Here is a 26607-nt window from a genome sequence, read left to right as displayed (position 1 = left end):
CTCAAAAGAAGGGATACATATGCCAAAAAATATATTTAAAAGGTTTAATGTCACTAATCAGGGAAATACAAATTAAAACCATAAGATACCATCTCAAACCTGTTAGAATGGCTATTATCAAAATGATAAAAGACAAGTGTTGGTGAGAATGTGGAGAAGAGGGAACCATTACACATTGTTGGTAGAAATGTAAATTAGTACAACCATTAGGTATGGAGGTTCCTCAAAAAATTAAAAATAGAACTACCATATGATCCAGCAATCCCACTATTGGCTATATATCCAAAGGAAATGAAATTGGTATGTAGAAGAGATAAGTGCACTCCTATGTTTACTGCAGCATTATTCATGATAGCGAAGATCTGAACTCAAGTGCCCATCAATAGATGAATGGGTAAGGAAAATATGGTATATATACATGATGGAACCTTCAGAAAGAAGGAAATCCAGCCATTTGGATGTACCTGGAGACCATTATGTTACATAAAATAAACCAGACACAAATCAAGTATCCCATGATCTCACTTACATGTGGAGGGTGAAAAAGTTGAAGTAATTGGAACAAAGAGTAAAATACTGGTTACCAGAGAGACTGGAAGATGGTGGGATTGGGTAGATCTTAGCCAAAGGACACAAAATTTCAGTTAGACAAAAAGAGTAATTTCAAGAGATCATAGTACATAGTACATCATAGTGACTACAGCTAATGACAACATATTGTGTATATGAAAATTGCTATGAAGGTGGATTTTATGTTTCCATTATAAAAAAGATAAATTTTTGAGATAATGCATGTATTAAATACCTTTAGCCATTCTACAATGTGTACTGTGTATGTATATGTGTGTGTGTATATATATCTCAAAACATCATGTTATATACCATAAATATATACAATTTTTACTTGTCAATCAAATAGTTTTTAATTGTTTAAAAATGTACACTTTCTTTTTGGAATAAATATCCCAGCTCTCAAAGTCAATCAACTAGTTTTTAATTTTTTTTTAATTTACACTTTCTTTTTGGAATAAAGATCCCAGCTCTCAAATAGGTAATGAAGTAAGGATGAAGCTTCCTGATGTGGCTTATGTATGGTCCAGAGAAGGCGATGCATATGGGACAAAATCATGAATTAAAAAGGCAGTTTTTCTTTACATTAAAAAGTCAACAAACAGCAATATTTGTTATTCTAAGGAAAAATTATTTATGATACATAAAAACATAAAGAACACCCAAAGCTGAGAAGTATTCTTTCTTCTTTCCTTTTATAGTCTTCATCTTAAGTGACTTTAATACATACCATTTATCAGCATGTCTGTTACATCTTATATTGAACTGTTTCCACGGAACAACTCCATGGATCAGATTGTAGCCTCAAAGATACTACAAGCAAAAGAGAATCCAGCAGTGTAGTGGGAGAAGGAGGAAAATCTTCCCTGACTGGATGAAATTGATGTATTTATGATATGGGGAAGTTAAAAGACTAGGCCAAGAGGCACAGAATCCAAATCAAACAACTTCCCTTGGGTTCCAGAGACATGAAAATAAAGAATTTACAATTATCAGGTAGGAAGGAATTTGCTAAAATTCCCATCATAGATCCAAAAACAAGGAAGGAGGCAGACATGTGTGAATGGCTCCTAAATGGCCTGGGAGTCTTATTTTGCCAGTGATTTAACTGAAGATCATATACACTCACGTAAGGAAAGCAGAGAAAGCTTGCATAAATCTCTGTCCTGAATCTGGAGACCCAGTCTGCTTCATTTCCCTGGGGCAGCAGGTTTCCTAATTCTTCCATGACATTTGGTTAAATGTTGACCAACAAAAGCAGATGTTACATTGTGTTTGATGGGAGGGGAAAGTCCTTGTTTTCTATCTAGTCTGGTGAATCGCACATCAGTCCACACAGGAATACCCATCAAGTGTTTCCATCTTCATGAATGGCGTGATTCCAGAAGGGTAACAAGCCAGGAGAGCACTAAAGCTTCCCTGAAAACATGGAGAGGCCGGTTGTATTTTGTTCTTGGCTTGGATGGATGAAGAAATGGAAGCAGGTGGGTCCCCACTGGGACCCTGGATCAAATGCACTCGGGAACTTAAAGTCTAGGGGCTCAGAGTGAACCAGCACCTCCTGCCCTGCTGGGGTTAGAGGCTTCACTGGCTAGTCCAAAGCCTCGTGGTTTTGAGTAAGAAAAGAACTCTCAAAACATTTTACTGTGATTTAAAAATCCTCCATGGTGAGCGTGCCCGGCTTTTGTTCTAATGCACCTTCAATTTCTCAAGAAGACATAATTTAGTAACGCTGGGGTTGCTGCTACTAGAACTGCTTTGATTAACGTTAGAGGAAGAGGATGACAGAAAGCAGCTTCTGTCCCAGCCAATTAAAGAGCTTGTTTAAAGTATGAAAATGATGTATTAGATATGCAAAGAGGGTTGCAAAGAAGAAAAACAGAGTCTCAATTAAAAACACACACACACACACACACTCAAAGCTTTGGTCTAGGTGCCTGCTTTCTGACAACACAGATAAACAGTTTAGTTGATAATCCCCCACATCTTCTTCTGCAACACAGCAATTTCTTCCAGTTATCATACTTTCTAGAATAAAAGAAGGTGATGCTCCTTTATAACATATATAGGGTTTAGATAAAAATAAATAGCACAGTCCACATGCTTTAAACACAAAGACTGAGTCTGTGTGAATAGAAATACCAGATAGCTCTGTGATACAGCATTTCCCAAACAGATATATCTGAGAGCTCTGCTGAAAAAAATTTTAGTTTTTGTAAAAAGGAAAGCTAAAAACAAAAGAGCCTCGTGATCATATACGTGCATCAACACCAGCTCTATACTCCTTTCGGAAAATCACAATGTACTGTGACTCTTGCAGTAAAGAAATGTGTTTAACATTTTTAATACAGCATTTCTCATACGTATTTGTAGAAACCTTTTCTGATATGACAACTATTGTCATTCCCTGGAATTAGTATTCTGTTGAACATACTTGGAAAATACTGAACTAGCCAACCTATTTACAATGGGAAGAGTTATAAAGTCCCTCAGTCATTAACAGCTAATACACTTGAAAGATTGTCAGCAGAAAAAGGAAAACATGACATCGGGAAGCTGGGGCCATGGATTTTGTCCTGTTACACATAACTTTGTTTTACAGACATCATAATGACAAATTCACCCTGACCCAGCTAAGTTCACAGCAGCAACTGAATAAAAGAATGTAGGTGGATTGTCTCAAACCCATCACCGTTTTCCACCTCACATCATAGAAAATTATTTTGAACGTTATGTATCATAGTAAGAGTACTCTTGATAGTATGATTTTTTCTTTCTTTGTTTTGAGACAGAGTCTCACTCTGTCACCCAGGCTGGGGTGCAGTGGCACAATCACAGCTCACTACAGCCTCAACCTCCCAGGCTCAGCCTCCCAAGTAGCTGTAACTACAGGCCAGTGCCACCACCGTACCTGGCTAATTTTTTGTATTTTTTGTAGAGACAGGGTTTCACAACGTTGCCCAGGCTGGTCTCGAACTCCTGAGCTCAAACGATCTGCCTGCCTTGGCCTCCCAAAGTGCTGGGATTGCAGGTGTAAGCCACCACACCCAGTGGCTAATATTACTTAAACCACACAAAACTAGGCAGTGGAGAAAGGGATTAAGAGTACAGGCTCTGGATTCAGACAGACTTTCTTTAAAGTCCCTCCTGCTACCCATGAGGACTTGAACAAGTTAATTTTTCTAGAAGCCTCAATGGCTTCATCTGCAAAGGAGAATAATAACAGCATCTATTTTTTAATGTTTTGTGAAACACGTGGAATAATGCATAGTAAGTGCATAGCACAATAAATGAAACATAATAAACATAGACAAATATTAGCTATAATATTTCATCATCATTTTCTTTACAAATAATCGTGTTTTTGGTAACTAAGAAAAGAAAAGAAGGAAGACAGAAGTTGAATGTCCTTGCAGACGGGGGGCAAATCTGCTGGCAAGATTTGTGATGTGTGTTGCTAATTATCCATGATTAACTAGTTAATTGATTAGTTCAACCATCCTGCTGGCTCTTTGGAGGATGATCTGGAAGGGGTGGTACTAGAGTCAGGCACACAAAAGCAGTGGGAAAAGATCACAGAGGATGACTTGAGAGACTTTGGAGCTGAAATGACAGTATTTGGCACCTGATTTTACATGGACATGAGATTTCTGGCTCAGAAGAGACCCTGAAGGTTCATAACATAAACGGTGATATTACTAAGATAAAGACCACAAGCACAATGAGTTTGGTTTTAAACTTGCTCTTGTAAGCTTCTGGTAAGGACGTTCTGATTGAATTTTGACTCTTGGCTCTAGGACCCTGATTAGACATAGATGGAGCTATCAATGGAAAGATAGTTGAGATCATGCAGATGAATGAGCACAGTGGCATGGTGGAGCTCTGAGGAATGTAAATATTTCAGAGATAATAAGAGGCAGTGGAACCAATGAAATGATGAACCAAGAGTAAAGTAGAAGAAAGAGGATGAGAGAGAATAATGTCCTGAAAGTTAAATGAGCTTGAGTCAACAAGCACAGAAATTAGGGCTACAGGCTACATGCCAAGCCTCTGAACTTCCTTCCTCCTGGACCGTGGACCAAGCTTAAAGTCCTGTTTTCCCCAGAGGCCCACAGAAAAGCCAGTTTGGCTCCTAGTGTAACACTTTCCCCTGCAAAGAAAGCAATGTCGTTCTGCATCAAAGCTGATGAGCCTGCGCTGTTCAGTGTCTGTGAGGCTTGCCAAGCTACTCCAGCTCACGGAAACCTAAATCAGGATCAAGGCACGATTCCCAGGCAGATTGTCCGTGTGTTCTCTGCGTGAGGTCTCTGATCTGGCTGCACCAATAACAAGAACTAATGCCATGTTTACCCTTCACAAAGTTCAAAATAACAGTACTTCGAAATTAGCCAGGCTTCTAATAAGCAGTCTGAGAAGTACACAGACTCCAAAACAGTGTTTGCAGAGCTTCTATAGAGAAGATCATCTGCATTAGAAGCAGCTGAGATCCTCATGAAAAAGAACTGCAAGAGTAATTGGAAATAGCTGGGGTTATGGCTCAGCGAGCTGCCTTTTCAGCAAGCCCTGCGGATAATTCTGATGCTCACCAAAGTTTGTGAGCCACTGATTACAACAGAAATGTCAGGCTGAGTCACACAAAGAGAGCACCACCGGGGAAAAATAATCTGAAGAAAATACTACATTTTTACTCCTGGTCCCTAATCCTTCACAGAGTTGTTATGCTTTGTGAAAACTGATCAGGTCTAGTCTCCCGTCTTCCAAATTATTTCTGGTAAAATGTTCTCCCCTCCTGCACAGAATTTTCTAATACACAGTGGAATGCTTTATTTGCTCTCTTTAAGCATGTCAAGTAGAGCAGGAGAAAAATTTCCCTTGTATTTTCTTCAAAGAAGGAAATTTTTAAAGTTTAATATTAAAAGAAAAAGTCATGAAATAGTTTAACTTTTTTTCACAGGGTGCAGAGAGTTGCTTCTGCACGGTTATTTTTACTAAGTACTTTCCAATTTATACTTTATTTTTCTCAAGTATAAAAAAATGGATCTTTCTTCCTGCTTAAAACCACCAATGTCCAAGTTCATGGTCAAATGTAAACTTTGGAAATTATTACTTGATTTCTGTTAGTAGAGGAATTAGAAAAGTTTTTGTTCCTCTAGGTTATTCCAATCTCATCTCTTCGTTTGTCGAGATTCTTAAGCTGAACATTTTTCTGTCTGTGTGTGTGTATGTGGTCACAGTGAAACATAGATTATGACTGAGAAGTAACAACCAGCTAATTATTATAAGTATAGATATAGGCCATGGATATTAAAGTACTTACCCCCATTTTGTGTTGATACGTGAAATCATACCACTAGAGATTAATCTAGACCATAAAGACATTTCAAGTTTCAGGAATCCCTTATTAAAATAATTTTAAAGAAACAGGGGTGAGTATTCGTGAAGCAATTATCAGCCACCACGTCATAAAGGTTTGCTTGATGAATAGTGAGAGTAGGGTGGATAGAGGTATAGCAGGAGACACATTGGCAGGGTCAGGGCTGCAAGAAGCAGGAAAGCATCGAAACCAAACCTCACCTTCTCACACTCCTAAAGACTGTCCAATGAGTGATTTTCCCATTTGTACAAGAGCCGGGTCGATGAAGGCAAATAAAACAGAAGGACTTACCCTCACTGAGCGCTGAAGCACAAAACTTACCCAAGGCCCTATCCTGAGTGAAAGAGCTTCCCTAGTGGGAAAGACCAAGATCTTAATATCCCTTAATATGACTCGAATAATCATTAGCCAACCTGAGAGAAGAGGAGAGGCTCTGAATCTGAGAAGGGTTGGATGAGTCTGGTGAGTACCTGACCTTCCTATAATATAAAGCTTCTTGGAGATATTAGAGCTAGTGAATGCCTTCTCCCAGCCAAATCCATGCTCCAGGAATGGGCACAGGGTTGCAAACTAAAGACTAGCTGTTCATCGTGATACATGCCTTTGTGAGGTATTACGGCACAAACTTCAATTCATATGGGAAAAATGAACCCTTCCAATGTGGTCCATGAAAACCCAGTTGCACATTTTCAGACAACTTCTTTATGAGCACAGGGCATTAGGAAGTTGAACCAGCCCAGCCAATGTAGAACAACTGGTCTCTTTAACATGAGCATTCCGTGTCAATGCTACCAAACTTCTTTCCGTGTGTCCCACGCAACCAGAAAATGTGTTGTTTAAATTCAGCTCAGTGTCATTTGTAAAAAATAAATAAATAAAAATAAACAAATAGTTTGACAAGATACAGCAGGGACTTTGGAATAAAGAGTTAATAATATCTTGAGTAGTTTGTCACATGAAATCATTTTTAAGCTACTCTTTCTAAATAGCTTCAACAAATATTACCGATGTGATAACAAGGCTTGATTTCATCAAGCAGTAACTCCATGTGGATAGTGGCCTTTTGAAGTCCTCCTCGGCTGTTCAAGTGCATAACCTACAGCTCTCAAACTGGTGGACACTAGGTGGTATGTTTCACTCATTCAATGGCGTTCAGTAAGCACCTACTATGTGCCCAGCAAGGTGTCAAAAACATAGCAAAGAACAAAATAGGCAAAGTGATTGTATATATCACTTTATATCCTAGGTCAGGATAAGCAAGCAGTACATACATTTCTAAAACAGTATTTTAGGTGGTGTTACACGCTATAAAAAGTAAATGGAGAGAGAATGACTGAAGGTGACTAGGTTGGATTTACCACTTCTTTGAGTAGGTGGCAGGGGTTCAAGGAGATGACTGAGTTCCAAACGATGGGAAAAAGACAGCCCTGCAGTGGTATGTGGGGAGTGTTCTAGGCAGCAAAGAACATGTTCTGAGGCTGGAACAAGCTTGGTACTTTAAAGAAAAGAAGCCAGGCATGGTGGGTCACACCTGTAATCCCGGTACTTTGGGAGGCCGAGGCAGGTGGATCACTAGGTCAGGATATCAAGACCATACTGGCCAACATGGTGAAACCCCGCCTCTACTAAAAATACAAAAATTAGCTGGGTGTAGTGGCACACGCCTGTAGTCCCAACAACTCGCGAGGCTGAAGCAGGAGAATCGCTTGAATTCAGGAGGCAGAGATTGCAGTGAGCCAAGATCACATCACTGCATCATTCCAGCCTGGGCGACAGAGTGAGACTCCATCTCCAAAAAAAAAAAAAAAAGAGAAAGAAAAGTCAAAGAAAAAGAAAGAAAAGAAAGCATGCTGGTGTGGCTGGAGCCTAGTGAGCAAGGGAGAGAGTGGAATTGGGCGATTTCAGAGGCAGAGACAAAATATAAGGAGGTCCTAGCTGAGCACAGTGGTGTGCACCAGAGTCCCAGCAACTCAGGAGGCTGGGCAAGGAGGATCACTTGAGCCCAGGAGTTTGAGTCCAGCCTAGGTAACATAGACCCCATGTCTTTAAATTTTTTTTTTTAATTTTCATTAAAACAAAATAAGGTCTTTATGTGCTATGTATTCCATGAGGTCCAGAGCTATGAATGCCATAGAGTCGGTTCTCAGTAAACATATGAGACAAAATATGGCTGAGGGTGACCTTAGATCGGCCATTCTGAATCTTACAGAAAAATCTTCTTTTGAATCTCTTTTAGCTGAACTTTGAAGAGAAGGATAAAGTAGCATCTGTTTCAGGTGCCAGGGAAGCCCAGAATAAAAAGCTCAGAATGACTCAGCTGCATCAATATCCAATGTTCATTGGCCATCTGTCCCCTAGGAAAGTCTTAAGAGCTCATGCTCTATTTATGAGAACAGCCCAGGACAGTGAGAGGAAGGAAGAAATTGCTTTATCAAAAAGAGTGCCTGCTTTCTTTTGCATGTGGAAAGAGCACTAGTACTGAAGCCACAAAACCCAGATGTAAAAATAGAACCGAGTGTTCACATTAAACTTTCTGTGCCTCAGTTTCCCCACATGAAAAGTGGAGATAATAACAGCACTTGAAGTGAGAATTAATTGAGATAAAAACCTCTGTTGAAATACTGCTTAGAACATGGGAAGGTTTTGAGCTACTATTAACAATGCTATTATTGTAGATTTTGGCTATATTTATTAATAACTATGAATTTATAATGTTAACGGAATAAGGATTGGAGAAGAAAAATTTGCTGTGGCCAGTGAGAATCCCTTGAAAGAAAAAAGTATTATAATTTTGTGTGTGTGTGTGTGTGTGTGTGTGTATGTGTATGTGTTGGACATGGGCAGTTCGTAGTATGGAACACCTCAGCAGCACCCAGGCCTCACGTGTGGATCATACAACCTCAGGAACCTTACTCTTCCTCAGTAAAAATGAGAAGGTCCCCTTTTCCCCCTGTGGCTGCAGTGTAGGTCTAGGATGAGGTCTTCTCTACTCTACCTTCATCTGCATATTTCCAGGATGGACTTTCTCCTCAAAATCACAGTCCAATAAACAAAAGTAATGAAGAGTCTAACTTCCATTTGTATCTTATGAGGAGCATCAAAAACCACTTAGTTCGTAGCATAGCACACAGCACTCTTGAATTCTTTCTGCCATTCTCATGGCCCTCGCTTCTCTACCCTGCTCCTCCCATCCCTGACAGGTCCTGAGCTCTTCCTCGCTCCCCCCTCCTCTTTTTTTTTTTTTTTTTTTTTTTTTTTTTTTGAGATGGAGTCTCATTCTGTCACCCAGACTGGAGTGCAGTGTCACAATCTTGGCTCACTGCAACCTGTGCCTCCCAGGTTCAAGCAATTCTCTGCCTCAGCCTCCTAAATAGCTGGGATTACAGGCACGTGCCCCCATACCCAGCTAATTTTTGTATTTTTAGTAAAGACGGGGTTTCACCATCTTGACCAGGCTGGTCTTGAACTCTTGCCCTCGTGATCCACCCACCTCAGCCTCCCAAAGTGCTGGGATTACAGGTGTGAGACACTGCACCCGGCCACGCTCCTCCCTCTTTTGAAGACTTCCTGGACTCTTGTCTTTCCTTCTCCTTCCTCTTTCCTTTTCCTTTTGTTCTCTCTACACTCCCACAGAACAAATAAATCAATGAACAAAACACCTAGGTCCCTCCCACTGTGAATCCTTTCCATTACCATCCACAAAGGTGACCACCGTTAAAGCTAGGTGTGAAGGCTTCTAGACGTTAGTGCTTTATTCTGAGCTTAAGCAAATACACACACATACAGATACATGTATGCATATACGTTTATGTGGATATTATATATGTGGGGTATATACACATATATTTGTATCAGGCACATAAACAATGCACACATACTTATTTGGTTTGTGCAAAAAACTGCAATTACTTTTGCACCAACCTAATATTAATATAATAAAATGGAGCTGTGATATACATTTTATTCTGAAAATAGCTTGTTCCTTAACAACATACAACAGATAATTTACATAGATCTGTTTTATGGTTTATGCCACGTTGTATCACATTTTTTGTCCAAATGAATGCATGTTTCTTCAAATACATACTGTAATACATTTACACATTGTGGTTGCTTCAATTTTTTGCTATTCAAAACTCTTTATAAACATTTACAAATCACTCACACCATGGAAGCACCAAACGAAAAAGTTCAGTGTGTGTGTGTGTATGTGTTTGTGTGTGTGTGTGTGTGTGTGTGGTGTTCTACTTGAGGTGGAAGGTAAAAGATAAAGGAGAAAGTCAAGTGGATTGAAATCAACAATAAAGCGACCATTCTCCAATACTAAATGCACTTGAAATTTATTCCCCTGCATCTGTAGGTAAATGTCCTTCTGTTCTGGAAACAATAAATCTCCATAAACTTCCCATAAAGTTTTGCAGAAGTGAAATGTGAGATTGGTTCCCTCGAAATCCATTCAGTGCTTTGTTTGTGCACCTTCCAATCTGAATTTTAGAGCCCTTGTTCTTCCTCCAGAGCCCCTTGACTGGGAAAAGGTCAGAATGCAACATGTTTCAAAGCTGCTGTGCTCTGGGTGGCTGCCAGACTGTTGGAGAGAATTGCTTTCAAAACCCAGAATATGCCACCATCTACTCAGTTTCAGATGAGCGGAACCTACAGCACTATGCTATGGCAAGGGAAGCTGTAATCTTTGCTTTTCGTTATTATTTAAATTCACTTTTAAAAATATGAAGATTCTCAAAAAGCCAGATTCTGAACATGGAGTCTTCCCCATTGCTATCAATGACATCTAAGGCAAGAAAAGAAAACCAAAACTTCTGTTTTTTCTAACTTTTATTTTAAGTTCAGGGATAGACCTGCAGGTTTTCATATAGTTAAACTCATGTCACGGGGGGTTGTTGTACAGATTATTTTGTCACCCGGGTACTAAGCCTAATACCCAATAGTTATTTTTTCTGCTCCTCTCTCTCCTCCCAACCTCCACCCTCAAGTAGGCCCCTGGGTCTGTGGTTTCCTTCTTTGTGTCCCTGTGTTCTCATCATTTAACTCGCACTTATAAGTGAGAACATGTGGTATTTGATTTTCTGTGTCAGTTCGCTAGGGATGATGGCCTCCAGCTCCATCCATGTTCCCTCAAAAGACGTGATCTCATTCTTTTTTATGGCTGTATGGTATTCCATGGTGTGTATGTACCACATTTTCTTTATCCAGTCTGCTACCGATGGACATTTAGGTTGATTCCATGTTGTTGCCATTGTGAATAGTCCTGTGATGCACATTTGTGTGCAGGTGTCTTTATAATACAATGATTTCTATTCATGTGGATATATACCCAGCAATGGGATTGATGGGTTAAATGCAAAACCTCAATTTTACAACTTAAAATATTGAAGCGGGAAATGTAAGTCAAATCCTAAATTGGCATGCCATACTAAATGTTATTGTAATAATTTATTAAATATTTGATTATCCAGGCACCTACTTTGGTACCACATTGTGCTCAATACATGTGGAAGGAAGTTCCGCCATTTTGGGTTGCAGCAGTACCTCTTCATGCAGTGAAAATCTTTTATGTTGTGGCCCAGCCAGACCCTCAGTGCAGTTTGCATATAGCTTTGGGGCCTGTAGTGCTGTGATAACCATTGTGAACCCCAAATATCCGAGACAGGTCTCAGTCAATTTAGGAAGTTCATTTTGCCAAAGTTAAGGTTGCGCACCCATGACACAGCCTCAGGAGGTCCGGATGACACGTGCCCAGGGTCGTCGGGGCACAGTTTGGTTTTTTAAATTTTAGGGAGACATGAGACATCAATCAATATATGTAAGAGGTACATTGGTTCTGTCCAGAAAGGCAGGGCAACTCGAAATGGGGAGGGGGCTTCCAGGTCATAGGTAGCTAAGAGACAAATGGTTGCATTATTTTGAGTTTCTGATTAGCCTCTCCAAAGGAGGCAAGCAGGTATGCGTTTATCTCAGTGAGCAGAGGAGTGACTCTGAGTTGAGTCCGTCCTTTGTCCACAAAGATATTCCTTGTGAGGGAGGAATGCAGCCTTTTTTTATCTTAGTAGTTATTGTTTTTAGGAATAGAATGGGAAGCAGCCTTGCCCTAAGCAGTTCCCAGCTTGACTTTTTCCTTTGCCTTAGTAATTTTGGGGTTCTCCTTTCACATCATCCATGCAGCAGCATCTTCTGGTGAACACACTGTTCATTATTCCAGGCACCACTCATGCAGTCTGTCTTTCCCTGATACAAATTCTCAGATTCCTTTGAAATTAAAACTATTCTAAATTCGCATATTGGGTATCATTTCATTCACATTATATTTGTTTTAATTACATAACACCAAGTTGTAAAACTTCTGTTCGTCTTACACAGACTCTTATATGTCCTGTGTCATCAATGTGAATTCCATTTTCAATCCTCACCCCAGGGTGATCACAAGCAAAGCACAGTGTGTCTAAGCTCCACGCTTCACACTACGAAAACAGCAACAAAGACCACCAGTTGCGAAACAGAATCGTTCTCGATCTTGAAAGTGTTCTTTTTATCCTTGAAATTGGAGCATTCGTTTCCATTCTGATGCGCTATTTATTTTTATATCAGAAATTATTTTCACTTAGCAGTTGAATGGAATTTGTTTTCAGGCTTTCTTTCAATGGTATTTCCTTCTTCTTGAGGATATATGAATTCTAAGGAAACTGCAGCACATTTTGTAAAAACCAAACCAATTGTCTCACCCCTGCCTACAAAGAAGTCTTTGTTATTTTTCTATTATTATTAAAATATATAGGCCAGATTTTGTGGCCTTTATAGTTCTTTGGTATTTCACAGTGCTTCTGTATGATGCTATTGCTTTAAATCATCACAACAACCCTGTGAAGAAAGACTTATTTTTCCAATTTACAAATAAAGAAACTGAGGTCTTAAAAGACTGCGTTCATTTCCTCATCTCACGTTCTTTGCACTATGGGTTATTTTGACGCTCTCCTGATCCTGCTGTCCCCTGAGACATGTGGACTGTGTTACTGTTTTCAGCAGGAAAATCACAGCTTCTATTAATAGGACATGTGAATCTTTTTATTTCCTGTAATGAAAAGAGCACAAAAAGGAAACTTTGATTTGTGTAACGTAATTGTATGGATCATATCAACCCATTACCCTGAGTATAGAGCAGTTTCCCAGTTTCACATCCATCATTCTGCTGAAATGGGTGGCTTTTTTCCACATTTTACTCACCTAATGGATTTGATATAAAACCTGTTTTTCTATGGTTGTGAGGCTCTGGAGGTTTTGTAGTCTATCAACACATAAAGGCTGCCTGGCATTACAGCACTCCTGCTCTGCACAGTGGTGGAGTGTAGCTAAATGCAGCTCAGTCTTTTACAATTCAGCTATGACCATCCTTCATTACAACAGGGCAGACGATAAAATGGAAACGTAATGCTATTAGATCATGAATTCCAATTATATGAAGAGAGATGGAGGTAAGAGCAAGTAGATACCAAAAGGAGATACAATAAGGACAGAAGTGACATTCACGGGGCTGGCAGTTCTCAGAGCCATTGTCACCCATCATTGTGGGTACCACCTGAGGACCCCGTGAAGATGACTAGTTCATCAGATATCTGAGAAGAGAAATGCCGAGAGTGTCCAAACATCCAAATAAATAATGCCAAACCTAGAAGAGCTTCTGTCCCTATGGGTTAAATAACGCTTCAATTCCGAAACTGTCGAAAGTAGGCTTTGCAGATGGTCATGTCAAGCAATGATAATAACTGGTAGTGGAATTACCCATGGTTCAAATTTATTTAAAAAACACATTTTTTCATGTATTCAGGAAACACATATTGAATACCTGTGTGTCAGGCTAGATATTACTATTAGAAATATACAGAAAGCACAATCTCTGCTCTCTGAAATTTGCAGCCTAGTAGAGGAGAGGAACACATGAAAATAATTATAATAACAAGTTAGACGCAATGATAGATACAAGATATCCTAGGAGGGCAGGGAAATAGTACCATGCCCAGTCCAGGGATACATCAGAAAGACTCTCTGGAGGAGGTGGCATCTGAACTGAGTCTTAAAGAATGGGTAGAAATCAAGTCCAATGTGGTATATGAACTGAGAGCGTGAAGGGGAGGACGTTGTAGAAAAAGACAATCCAAAAAGAGGAAACAATGCAAAGAAAGCTGGATTCCACACACACCATTGTCATGGTGGGAACAATGGTAGCTGCATGTTGCTGAAATATACATTCTGAGGCTAAGAGTAGGAAGAGATAACGCTGGGGAAGCAGGCCTATGCTTACTATGCCATGTCACAAAGCTTGCAATACTATATATTCTGCAAGATATTTGGAATCGTTGGGATGTTATGCATGAGAGTGAAATGTGGGTTTTGCTTTTTATTTTTATTTTTTTTTTTTTGAGATGGAGTCTTGCTCTGTCACCCAGGCTGGAGTGCAATGGCGCAATCTTGGCTCACCACAACCTCCGCCTCCCACGTTCAAGTGATTCTCCTGCCTCGGTCTCCCGAGTAGCTGGGACTACAGGCACCTCCCACCACACTCAGCTAATTTTTGTATTTTTAGTAGAGATATGGTTTCACCATGTTGGCCAGGCTGGTCTTGAACTCCTGACCTCAGGTGATCCACCCACCCTGGCCTCCCAAAGTGCTGGGATTACAGGCATGAGCCACCGTGCCCAGCCTTGTTTTGCATTTTAGATGGATTTCTCTGTTGACTTTATCAAGGATGAATTTGAGATGAACAGCACCAGAAACAGAACCAAGTTAGGAGGCTGCTGCCACATCCAGACAAGAGACAATGCAGAGCCAAGGCAGCAGAAGGAATACAGAGGAGGAGACATAGCACAGACTATTTAGAAGGTGTGACTATCAGGCCTTGGGATTGACTGGATACTAAGAAAGAGCTCCCAGGTTCTTGCCTTGAATGGTAGACAGGGAAAAGCTCTACCTTCTGAGATGGAGAATATTGCTGATATAGTTAATTTGGAAGAAGAATGTTTGCTTTCAGATATTTAGAGTTAGATCTCTACTATGCGTTTAAGGCTAAAATAGGCATTTCTTACTGGACAGCTTTACCTTGATGATTTATATTGAAGATCTAACTTATGCATAAATTTGGGAATCGTTAACATATGATTAGTACTCGAGATCATGAAATGGGTGAAAATTACTCCAGAAAAGAAGGAAAAGCAGAAATATTCATCCCTGGGACACAGGAACATTTTGAAGTTTCATTTCTCAGAGTCACCCCCACCGCCATGGCACTTCAGTGTACCACACTCTTTGATAAATATATATATATACACACATATATATATATATGTATATATATACTTTTTTTTTTCTACTAAATAGAGATGAGGTCTCACTATGTCGCCCAGGCTGGTCTCAAACTCCTGGGCTCAAGCAATCCACCAGCTTTAGCCTCTGAAAGTGCTGGGATTATAGACATGAGCTACTACACCCAGCCTGATAGTCTACTTCTTAACCTACAGGAAGCAGATATCAATTTGTTTTACAACCTCTAGATGCAAAAAACACTACGTAGTCTTATTTTTACTAAATCAAAACTTCGTTTCTTGCTAAATCTTCTTCCCCTCTTTGCCAGGGTGTAAAAGATTCAGTCTTGTTTTTCCCTCCTTCCTGGAATCAATCACATAGCAACACTTAGGGCTTACCCAGGACAGAAATTTGAGTGAGGACAGGAAGGCCAGAAGTTCCCATGACACACCTAGCTATTCACATCTCCACTTCTAGTTATTAACTTTGAGCCCCAGTAGACCTAGGATTACTCAGGCATAAATAATAGCCCCCCAAATGAAACGTGGGAAATGGTAGAGCCCTAACATGGACAGCCTGAAGAGCTTCATAAAAAAATCATAGACTTGTTCTCACCCTCCAAACTTGTGAAACACACAACTGGTTCAAACATTTTAAATGTACCAAAATTACCTCATAAGTACCCTTTACATTTCAATGCACTAATAATGAGATCAACCTAAAAGAATTTCCATGACTAATTAGGAACAAGCCAGTTTTATCACAAGCCCCAGAACCCGGCTGTAGGTCAGCTCCCAGCAGTGCAGGAAGCACCCCAAGTGTTATGACCTTCAGGCTTTCACCAGCATATTCTTTTTTTCTGTGGGACCCCCATCCCCATTCTAGCCCAAAGGACCCAAATCACAAAGAGACACAGAGTGAAATATTTATGTTGTTGACTCCTCCCGCGAACTTGTCATCTGATCATTTTGGGCTGCAGCAGTGGAACAGGCTTGCTGGGCAGGAAGAAATGCTGCAGAGAGAGTGGCTGACTCAAACCTATGGACAGCATTTTATTAATAACTTGCAGCCCTTCATTCTAAGTTAAACTTGCCCAATGAAATGAGGCCTAGAGCTGAACAAAGCTCCTCTTACCTAACCTGAATGTACAAAAAAGGTTTAATTAAGGAAGTAATTTTTCTTCCTCCCGTAAGGAAATCTTGACAAATAGACTCAAATCTGCATGCAAATGAAGCCATCTGGTTGATTGTTGTCCACAGTCCCCAGCTCACAGGAAACAATAGAAGGCCCTTTGCATAACTCAGAGAATCTGCAAATCTCTAACATTTGGGTCACTAATGATTTTCAGAGTAATTAGTCTCTTCAGAGCTGCTATTTACATTGGAAAGTGCTTGCCATTTACAGCAGAAGCTATAGATGTGCTTCTAGGTGCAGCCCCAGCGTGAGCCATTTGGTGGGCTGAGGAAATCACTGAATCTGGGAGGGGAATGACAAGACCATTGGCCACTGGAGTCAGCCCAGCAGCCACACTCCTCACCAAACTGCAGCCCAGAGTGCCTTCATGCCATCTTCTCCATGTGGGCCAAACGCAGACTCCTCTAGCCACCGTCTCTTCCCCCTTCCTAATTCCCCGTCTCCCCTCTGGGGAGGGAGGAGAGAGGGCAGGGGTGGGCACACCAGCCAGGGCCTCTGCTTCTCATCACATGTCTCTGCTACTCTGCGGTTACCTCCTGTAAACGTTTGTTCAAATGCAATTATGTCCATTGCTTGGGTAACTCTACCTTCTTAGTTGTCAGGTCACTCCACCTTTCATCAGATTTTTACTTAATGGCTACTCTACAAAACCACGTAACACAGGGCTGGTGCTCAAGGATGATAGCTCTGATTCATGTGTCCTGAATGGAATTACCAAAAAAAAATAATAATAATCGGTGGAGATGAAGACATAGGGAGCACAGAGTTTTGGAAGCTAGTGAGGGAGCAGAGGAAGGAAAGAGATGAGGACAAAAGGGCAGACATGGGAGAGGTCGAAAGGGGTGAGCCAGCTGAGGAAGTGACTGCTGCAGGCTTAGCTGTCAATCCTGGGGTTTGCTGCTCCCCGTGGATGGAACTAGAGGACATAATGCTCCGTGAAATAAACCAGGCACCGAAGACAAATACTGCAAGCTCTCATGCATGTGTGGAATCTAAAACAAACAGACTCAGAGAAGCAGAGAGGAGGATGGTGGGCACAGAGGCTGGGAGGTGCAGGGAATGGGGAGACGGTCAAAGAGTGCAGTTAGGAGGAAGATGCTTGGTTGGTTGGTTGGTTGGTTGGTTGGTTGGTTGGTTGGTTAAGTTCTATTGCACAGCTTGGTGAATGTAGTTAGTAATAGAGTGTGTATATTTCACAATTGCTGAGGATGAATTCCAAATGTTCTTACCCCCCCAAAATGTGAAGTATTTGAGGTGATGGATATGTTAAGTACCTAGATTTAATTATTTCACTTCATGTTAATAAATCATAACATCACTTTGTACCCCATAAATTTATACAATTATACATTGTCAATTTATGATTTCTAAAAAAGCATTAGTACCTGTGGTAAATCAGGCTCAGGAGAAAAGTCTCAGGGTTTGTCATCTTACTGTTCACACAATGAATGAAAAGAGGCTCCTCTTCCATCCTTCCCCACTCCTTGGCCAAGCCCTTGCACCGGCTGACTGTAAGTGAAATCAAAGGCTATCAGTGTAGTAGTAAGTAATCACATTTATTGAACTTTTGTTTTGTGCCTAGCACTCTGCTAAGTGTATTTCATGGGTTATCTCTTGAGATTCTCACCATACCCTATAAAAGAGGTTCCACTGTTACTCTGTGCCCAGACCAAACAGGGTCGAGCTGCTTATTCTGACTGCCCAATAACAAGATGCAGATGAACTGGGAAAGAAGAGAGGGTTTTTTTTGTTTTGTTTTGTTTTGTTTCTTTGAGATGCAGTTTCGCTCTTGTCACCCAGGCTGGAGTGCAATGGCGCGATCTCAACTCACTGCAACCTCTGCCTCCCAGGTTCAGGTGATTCTCCTGCCTCAGCCTCCCAAGTAGCTGGCATTATAGGCATGCGCCACCATGCCCAGCTACTTTTGTATTGTTGGTAGAGACGGGGTTTCTCCATGTTGGTCAGGCTGGTCTCAAACTCCCAACCTCAGGTGATCCACCCACCTCAGCCTCCCAGAGTGCTGGAATTACAGGCATGAGTTTTTATTTCTGTAACTGGATACAGGGAGAAGACCTGGAAATTATTGCCAGATCAACTCACACTTACAAAGTTTTCCAGAGCTTATATGCCTTCTAAGCTATATGTCAATGAGTAAGTGTGCATTTATCTACAGACATAAATGACTCACTTCTTTTAATCTATAACTATGATCTGAGTTCTGAAGACCTTCCTCTGGTGCCTCAGTAAATGTACTTAATCTAAATGGGTTCAGATGCTGGGCTAATGACCGTTGTCTTGTCTCCTGCTAAGTCATGGAGGTTTGGGGGAGTTCCCCCCAAACTTGTCTGTGGAGGACCCCTTTAAACTTGTCTGTGGAGGCCTGGGGAGTTTCTTCAGACCTCCACTAAAACTTGTTTAATCCAAACGGGTCCTGTTAAGAATTCCTTCATTATCTTGTCATGTTTCAAGGCCCAGGAAAGGCCTAGGCAAACTCTTGCTGGGCTTTTGTTACATCCTAGCCTTTATATAAGGGCACTGGTTCTTTCGGCTTTTAATATTTAACTTAACCATTCAGTCGGCGCTGAAATAGTTGTTATGGAGGCCTGCATTGGTAAGACCTGGCCTGCCACAATTCCATTGTACCCATGAGGATTTAGGAAGGCCAAGTGATCTGCCTCACATCGCCCACTAGGTGGAGATGGTAGAGCCAGAATGGGAACCTGGAGGTCAGATTCCTCAGCTTGCACACGGAAACAGTGCAGGGAAGCTTCACCAAGTGACAGCCCAGAGCAGGCCAGGGACTCACTTCCTGTCATCCCTCCCAACCCCCACCACCTCCTCCTGGTAGTACCACCCCGCCAATGCTTCTAGGGCTCTTGCTGGACCCACAGGTGGACTATGACCTCCGTCTGTTACCTCCTTCTCTTCATTCACGACAGAACTTCAGCACATCACAAGTTCAGTTACTTCATTACTGGCAATAAAGGAAAATCTGTAAGTGCAGACGGTTGACAGGCAGGTGGGAAGCAAGCTGTGGAGCTCCAAGAGACCCAGAAACTGGAGGCAGGCAAGGGCCAGGCTCAGAGCCGGAGGAACAGTGGAACATCTATGTGAGGGTCAGTCACACCCCCGCTCCCCGCTCTGACCCTGCCAGTGACTCTCCTACTCTACCCATGCAGGAAGTGGGGGTTCACACTCCAGACACCAAGCACCAAAAAATGAGGGTAAAACTCCTTAATAAAAACAGAGGAAAGATATGGAAATTGACATAGTAAGGTTGACTCCTCTCCTTAGCCTTCTTCCTCTCAGTTCCCCAAGCACTGACCAACAGACATATATTCCTCATGAGGAAAGCAGCGGATTCTTCTCTCAAGATATTGAACATTCAGTGACCAAAACAAGTCACAGATACTGACATTCGGGGTCCCTGCAATGGGTCACGGGACTCTCCATGCAATAATGAAGCCCAATCATCAAATTCACTGCCATCCCAGACACACACACTCCAGATTGCAGTCAGCTGTCTAGTACTTGGCTGTTCAGTATAAACAGGTGAGACTCACCAACCATTTAGGGTAATGTCAGAGATCTCATAAAAGAAGGGACCCCAAACTCACAATCCAGGGTAGGGGTGGGTGGTAGAAGGTCAAGGAAGAAACAGAGGCAACAGAGAAAGCAGAAGAAAACTTTTGATAATTGATATTCTCGGAGAGACAAGAGAAGATACTGAGATACTGCCTCCAAAAAAATTAGAACGGAGTACTATGAAAAAGGGGACTATCGGAGAACAAGAAATAATACTTGAAAATTTAAAATACGATAGCTGAAATTAAAACACAATGACAGTATTGAAAATAAAGCTGAGGAAATGTCCAAAGAAGTAGAACACAAAGGAAAAAGATCAAAATTAGGAACAAAATTAGCAAAAAAAAAAAAAAAAAAATCTAACATAAGTAGGTGTTTGAGAAAAGGGATCAGAGAAATTATTAACGTCTCAGACCTGATATGGGAGAAAAATCTATATCAAGGCAATCATGAAGTTCCAATTAAAAGAGTTAAAGATCCTAAAAGTTTCCACAGAGGAAAAAAATGTAGGTTGCATATAAGCCTTCGTAAACAGAAAGCAGTTGCTTTCTCAGTAGCAACCCTGACAGCCTGACAATTTTCTTTCTGGAGTTTCTCAGTTAAGCATGAAAGTGGAATAATGACTCATCAGAAGAACATGGGTTTAGAAAGTTAACCCTGAGTATCTCTTTTTTTCAAGGAGCTACCTGAGAATGTGTTTCAGGAAAATGAGGGTGTAGACCTAGGAAGATGTCATGAGATCCTGAAACTTGGGGAGGTAATACCAGAGTGGCAAAAGGAAGTCCCTGCACTAATGGCAGAGGGAGGTCCCAGGACAAGGGCTGAGCAGTAACCCTGAGAAGAACCCATCCAAGTGGGAACAGAGGAAAGAGAGCCGTAGAAGATGCCTCCAGAGGACAAAAATGTGACTGCAGATGGCCTGATGTGTGCAATGTTGGAAAATGTTTGAGAAGAGTTTTACTGCTGTGTTAGAGAATCTGGAGAGAATTCATGGTAGATACATAGAAAAATAAGCAAATGAAAAAAGTAGTTATTGATTTTAAAGAAACAAAATACAAGAAAATACAATTGCAACAAAAAAACAAGAAAATACGATTACATACAAACAAAATGCAAGAAAATACCATTTAAAGAAAATACAATTAGATTTTACTATTTGGCTTTTAAATAATATTACATAGTCCAAAAATATGAATACTGTACTGAATTTATTTTATTATTATTATAGAGATAATGTCTTACTGTTGTCCAGGTTGAAATGTCACAGTTCACTGCAACCTCGAACTCCTGGGCACAAGGGATCCTCCTGCTTCAGCCTCCCAAGTAGCTAGAACTACACCATTATATGCAGCTATTTTTTGTTTGTTTTTTTTTTTTTTAAGAGAGAGGATCTCACTGTGTTGCCCAGGCTGGTCTTGAACTCCTGACCTCAAGCAATCCTCCCACTTCAGCCTCCCCAGTCACTGCAATTACAGGTGTGAGACACCATGCCAAGCTTGAATTTCAATATAACCAAAAATGTGTGATTTGGCTGTTTGGGGAGAATATAGAGAAAGGGGCTAGGGAAGCAGGCTTATAAAAGTGCTAAATTCTCATCTTATATTCAGGAAAATCAGTAGAGAATGTCTAAAAGGTACAAATTAATAAGTAGCTCCAAAGGTTTTTTTTTTTTTTAATACAGCTATTTAATTGAACGAGTTACAAGTGTTAGAAGGTGTCTCTAAGGAATTGGGAGGGGGCAGGAAGCAGGGAACTGCTTTTTGCTTTAGTCCTAACACCACTAGACCTTTGTAACTATGTACATGTAATACTTTAATACTTTGTTAGAAACAAAAATTAGGTTTAAAATGAAATGCTGCCCATCAGAAATAAGCTCAGAAAGTTTGAAGTTTGAATCCCATACTATCTTAGTACGTTCTTGCACTGCTGTAAAAAAAAAATACCTAAAACTGGGTAATTTATAAAGAAAAGAGGTTTAATTGGCTCACAGCTCCACAGGCTGTACAGGAAGCATGATGCTGGCATCTGCTGGGCTTCTGGGGAGGCCTCAGGAAACTTACAATCATGGCAGAAGGCAAAGGGGATGTACACATACCCCATGGATGGAGCAGGAGCAAGAGAGAGAAGGGAAGGTGCTACACACTTTAAACAACCACATCTCATAAGCACTCACTCACTATCACAAAGACAGCACCAAGGACAATGGTGCTAAACTATTCATGAGAAACCACCCCCAGGATCCAATCACCTCCCACCAGGCCCCACAACATTGGGGATTACAATTAGATGTGAGATTTGGGTGGGAACACAGATTTAAATCATATCCAATCCAAATAATCATTGGTCAGATTAAAGTAAGTGGCTGCTATGGAATTTGGGTGAAGATATGATATTGCATTTTCTATTGATGCTTAATTGGGGTTTACAATGATGATGGAGACCAGCAAGCCTGCTTTGCAGGCCCAGCCCCTTCTCCTGTACTAGCTAGAGGTACCTACCTGGTTCCTTTTACCACACGTGATGAGCCCTGGCTTGCCTAACATGTAGTTACAAAGCTTCTCATGTGACTGACTCACTTCCAAGCTTGCAGAGCCCTCAGTGTCATCTTGATCATTCTGTAAAGCTTTTGACTCCAGCCCCGGGCTGAGTCTCCAGTCCCTCTCTATCTGCCTCATTATTCTGTTAGCGTTGATTGACCCTTCCAGTCTCAGACACTAATTTCTGTTCTATTTCACAACTTTCACATCTTCCTTCTCAGTTTCCAGCCTTGCCGCCTCCACTTATCCGTGCTGGCCTGGTCCCTGCCACCTTCTTTGGCACTCTTTGCCATACAGTGAATCTCTTATTCCCAGCTTGGCATTCTCACCCATTGTCACTTTACCCTCCATAGCACTGACCTTGGTAGCAAGTACAATTGCAGCGATTTCAATAACCTTAAGGTTATGATACCATCAGTCTTGCAAATGCATGGCATTGTTCAATGAAGTCTATAAGGAGTTACAGAAATAAAGTCATGGATAAGGAGAATTATGGTGTGCTAGTGGAAGCAGTATCCAGTTATCAGTAGGTGCTACAGCAGCATTAGCTTTTATTTATATTTATTTAGCATCTTTAATACCCAGGTTACCATAAAGAACATTGTGTCTCATGAGGACTTTGTAAAAGGAGTGAAAATGGATATAAATGAGAGGTGCTATGAGTCACTTATCTATTGATTGAATAATTATTTATGAGTATTGACTATATTCTGAGACCGAAGATTACAGAGAGGAAATGTTTTCATGCCAGCTTTCATGGAGTGTATGATCAGTTGGGAGCAGTATCAACAAACAATAATAATGCTGGAAGCTCTTTGCATCCAGAAGCGCTATAAGCATTGGAAAAAGCACTCACATAATCTTGTTATAATAAAAAATCCCAGAGATTGGGCAAGAGATTCCTCAGAACAGGACTCAGAGATGGTTACCATGGGCTGGAGCGGAAGCATCCATGATTTATTACTTGTACCCCACTCACTGAAAGCCTTTAAGCCCACATCCCATCGAGCTTGTTTACTTATAAATTCCATCCGTGTACCACTGTATTTATATAGTGTACATTGCAAAGTATAACTAAAATCGATATTAAAGGACAGCACTTTTAAAATAAATAAAAACAGAAGTTCTAACACCATCTGCCTGACCCCAGTGATCACCCTCGGCACCTCCTGAGCACGCACCCCTGCTTTCATACCATCAGTCTAATCCAGAGTGGAGTCCTCCCTGTTGCTGCTGAAGAATCTGAATTTAACAAGCTCATCCAGAGATTTGAGATAACTCACAATTGACAACTCCAAAGGCATCATATGATAATCCAGATGTTTCCAGGATAGTGGGAAAACCCACTTGTACAAGGCATGACTTCCCTGTGAATGAGTCTATTCAAGAGATCAAATTAGATTGAAGTTGCTTAGTGAGCGTAGAATTAGAATAAATGGAATTGTGGTCTATAGAGATATTTCATCACACTTGAATAACTGATGGAGCTACCTTTCTCCTCTCTGCGGATATTTCTGTCTGAATAACCAGGGCTGGGCCTCAAATAAATACTGACATGTTTTACTTTTAGCTTTCCTTTTTCTAGAATCATTTTAGACAACTGCCCTTCTGTTAATACATCACCACCTCAGAAAATAAGAAGGTACTTGATTGGATTGAAATTTTAAAATGTTAATTGCTTTCATGTCCTGGGGATACAGCCTAAAGAGACAGAATTGCTTTGCTTAAGGCTGAAGTCTGGCTGGGGACTTTGATCTCTGCAGGCTCTGGGGTCCTTAAAGGGCCCTCATCCAATTAGGATGAGCTGAATCCTTCTGGCTCCGGGCCTCATCTTTATTCCCTCCCAGCTTCAGTACTCTGATGAGCAAGAGCATTGATTTAGGTTTTCTCACAGAGGTGCACCTGAATGCCTCTTGCTGTGTAGTAAGCCAGATGTTCAGCGGGAAGGAAGGCTTACCCTTGATAAATAGCAACTTGAGCTTTATAAAGCGCCTTTCTGTTCTTGTAACCAGTAGCCTACACTACATCATGCAATAGTCTCCTCCCTAAGAAGAAAGTAGCCTATTTGCCTATTTTCTCCTACTGAAATCTATGATTTTATAGTTTGTTTAAAAAAAAATAGCGGCTGGGTGTGGTGGCTCATGCCTGTAATCCCAGCACTTTGGGAGGCTGAGGCAGGTGGATCATCTGAGGTCAGGAGTTCAAGACCAGCCTGACCAATATGGTGAAACCCCATCTCTACTAAAAATACAAAAATTAGCCTGCCATGGTGGTACATGCCTGTAATCCCAGCTACTCAGGAGGCTGAGACAGGAGAATCACTTGAACCTGGAAGGTGGAGGTTGCAGTGAGCTCAGATTGCGCCACCGCACTCCATCCCGGGTGACAGAGCGAGACTCTGTCTCAAAAAAAAAAAAAAAAAAAAAAAAAAAAGCTTAAGACAGCACTAATAACAGGAACACAGTAAGAACAGTTTTTATCCTAATTAAGCTATTTACAAACATAGTCTGCACTAGTTTTCTGTTTCTGTATTGCCTGTGACATTAGTTCATAGGGAGGCCATTGGCTGAGACAGCTTCAGAGCCCTGGATACCTAGGGAAGCAAGTCAAACCCTCTTCATTGTAAATACTGAAACAAAGCTAAGCTTATCAGCAATCAGAAACCACCACGTAACCTCTAACTAAAGACTTTCCACATTAACCAATCAAATGGTTTCTTTGTCTTGCGTCCACAAACACATTTCTCTGTCTCCAACCCCGTACCCCAGGAGACAACTTGGATTCTGGTACTGCCCAATTCACGAATCACTGAATGTCCAAATAAACATGATAAGATTTTAATATGCCGAAATGTGTCTTTTAACATGCCTGGGGACTTATCTAGATGTTGCTATATTCCAGACATTTCTAAAAGCAAAAACAAACAGCATTAATTAAATAAGACCATATATTAATATTTCATGATTTAAAACTATGATTTAAGCATGGCAGAACCAACACAAAGTAACTTTTATTTGAAAATAATAGCTCAATTTAATATTGCATATGTGTATAATTTGCATAAAAGGAAGGAAAAATATCATTTGTGTATGAATAGAAACTAACGGAATGCACTTAGTTGATTCGTTGTGCCTTTTGGAGAAAAGATATAGCAAATACTGTGTTTTTAAAAAAGCGTACATTTGGGGTTTAGTATTAGAGCTAAAGTCTTTAGTAACTGCTTTAAATCACGCCCATATATTTTAGTCTTTAGCTGTGACAGTAAATGTACTCAGACATGTGCACATTAAAAAGGAATTTCTCCCCTGGAGATGAAGTTGAGAGCCAACTCTTGATCCCATATTAAATTATTGGTCCATCTGTCCTAATGGAATCTGAATAACGCAGTTTGGTGTTTTTATTGCATCCTGTGAGCTGCTTTTCTCCTGGAAACACTGGCTGATCTGTCAGGCAATGAGTGGGGAGAGGCAGCTGGTACAATCACATCTTCTCCAAGAGCTCAAGGATAGAGGCTGGCTGAGAGCCATTTGGTGGGCTCACTCCTCATCCCCCTATCATACAACAACCCCACAGGCCAGAGCCTCACCTGCAGTCCCCAGGAGGAAGTAGGAAGGGAAGAGAAGGCAGCTCGCCTCTGGGAGTCTGGCGCAGGAGAGGTGAGGAAACTGCCCTAGCCTAGCCTGGTCACATCTGCCTTGTTCCCGGCTCCTCACCTCTTCCGGGCTTGTCGGTTGTATTCCTGAAGCACCTGCCCCGGGTGTCTGGGTGGCCGTTGACGCGGGAGTGGGCGCTGGCTCTTCCAAGGCAGAGGTGGATGAAAAGCAAGAGCAAAATACCAAAAACTTTGCTCTTATTTTGTCATCCTGAGGTCTATCTCAGATGCTGTTTGCACCAGACCAAAGCCACCAGTACATATGCAGGAGTTTGAAATAGCCCCCACCCGGCCACACAGTAACCCCAGGGGCTTCTCCCAATTGTTACATCTATTGGCATTTACTTCTTAGGGTCCCGTAGGAATCCTTTGTAGGAACCCCAACT

The 26607-nt window shown here is 41.1% G+C and overlaps 1 protein-coding gene across 1 annotated transcript in view; it reads left to right on the top strand.

Moving 5' to 3' along the window:
• The window catches only part of CNTNAP2 (contactin associated protein like 2), a 1672147-nt gene that overhangs the window by 1342008 nt on the left and 303532 nt on the right, over positions 1–26607 (top strand).

Source organism: Rhinopithecus roxellana, chromosome 6 (genome assembly GCF_007565055.1).
Source record: "Rhinopithecus roxellana isolate Shanxi Qingling chromosome 6, ASM756505v1, whole genome shotgun sequence".
Taxonomy (NCBI): Eukaryota; Metazoa; Chordata; class Mammalia; order Primates; family Cercopithecidae; genus Rhinopithecus; species Rhinopithecus roxellana.
This window is presented reverse-complemented; position numbering and strand designations above follow the sequence as displayed.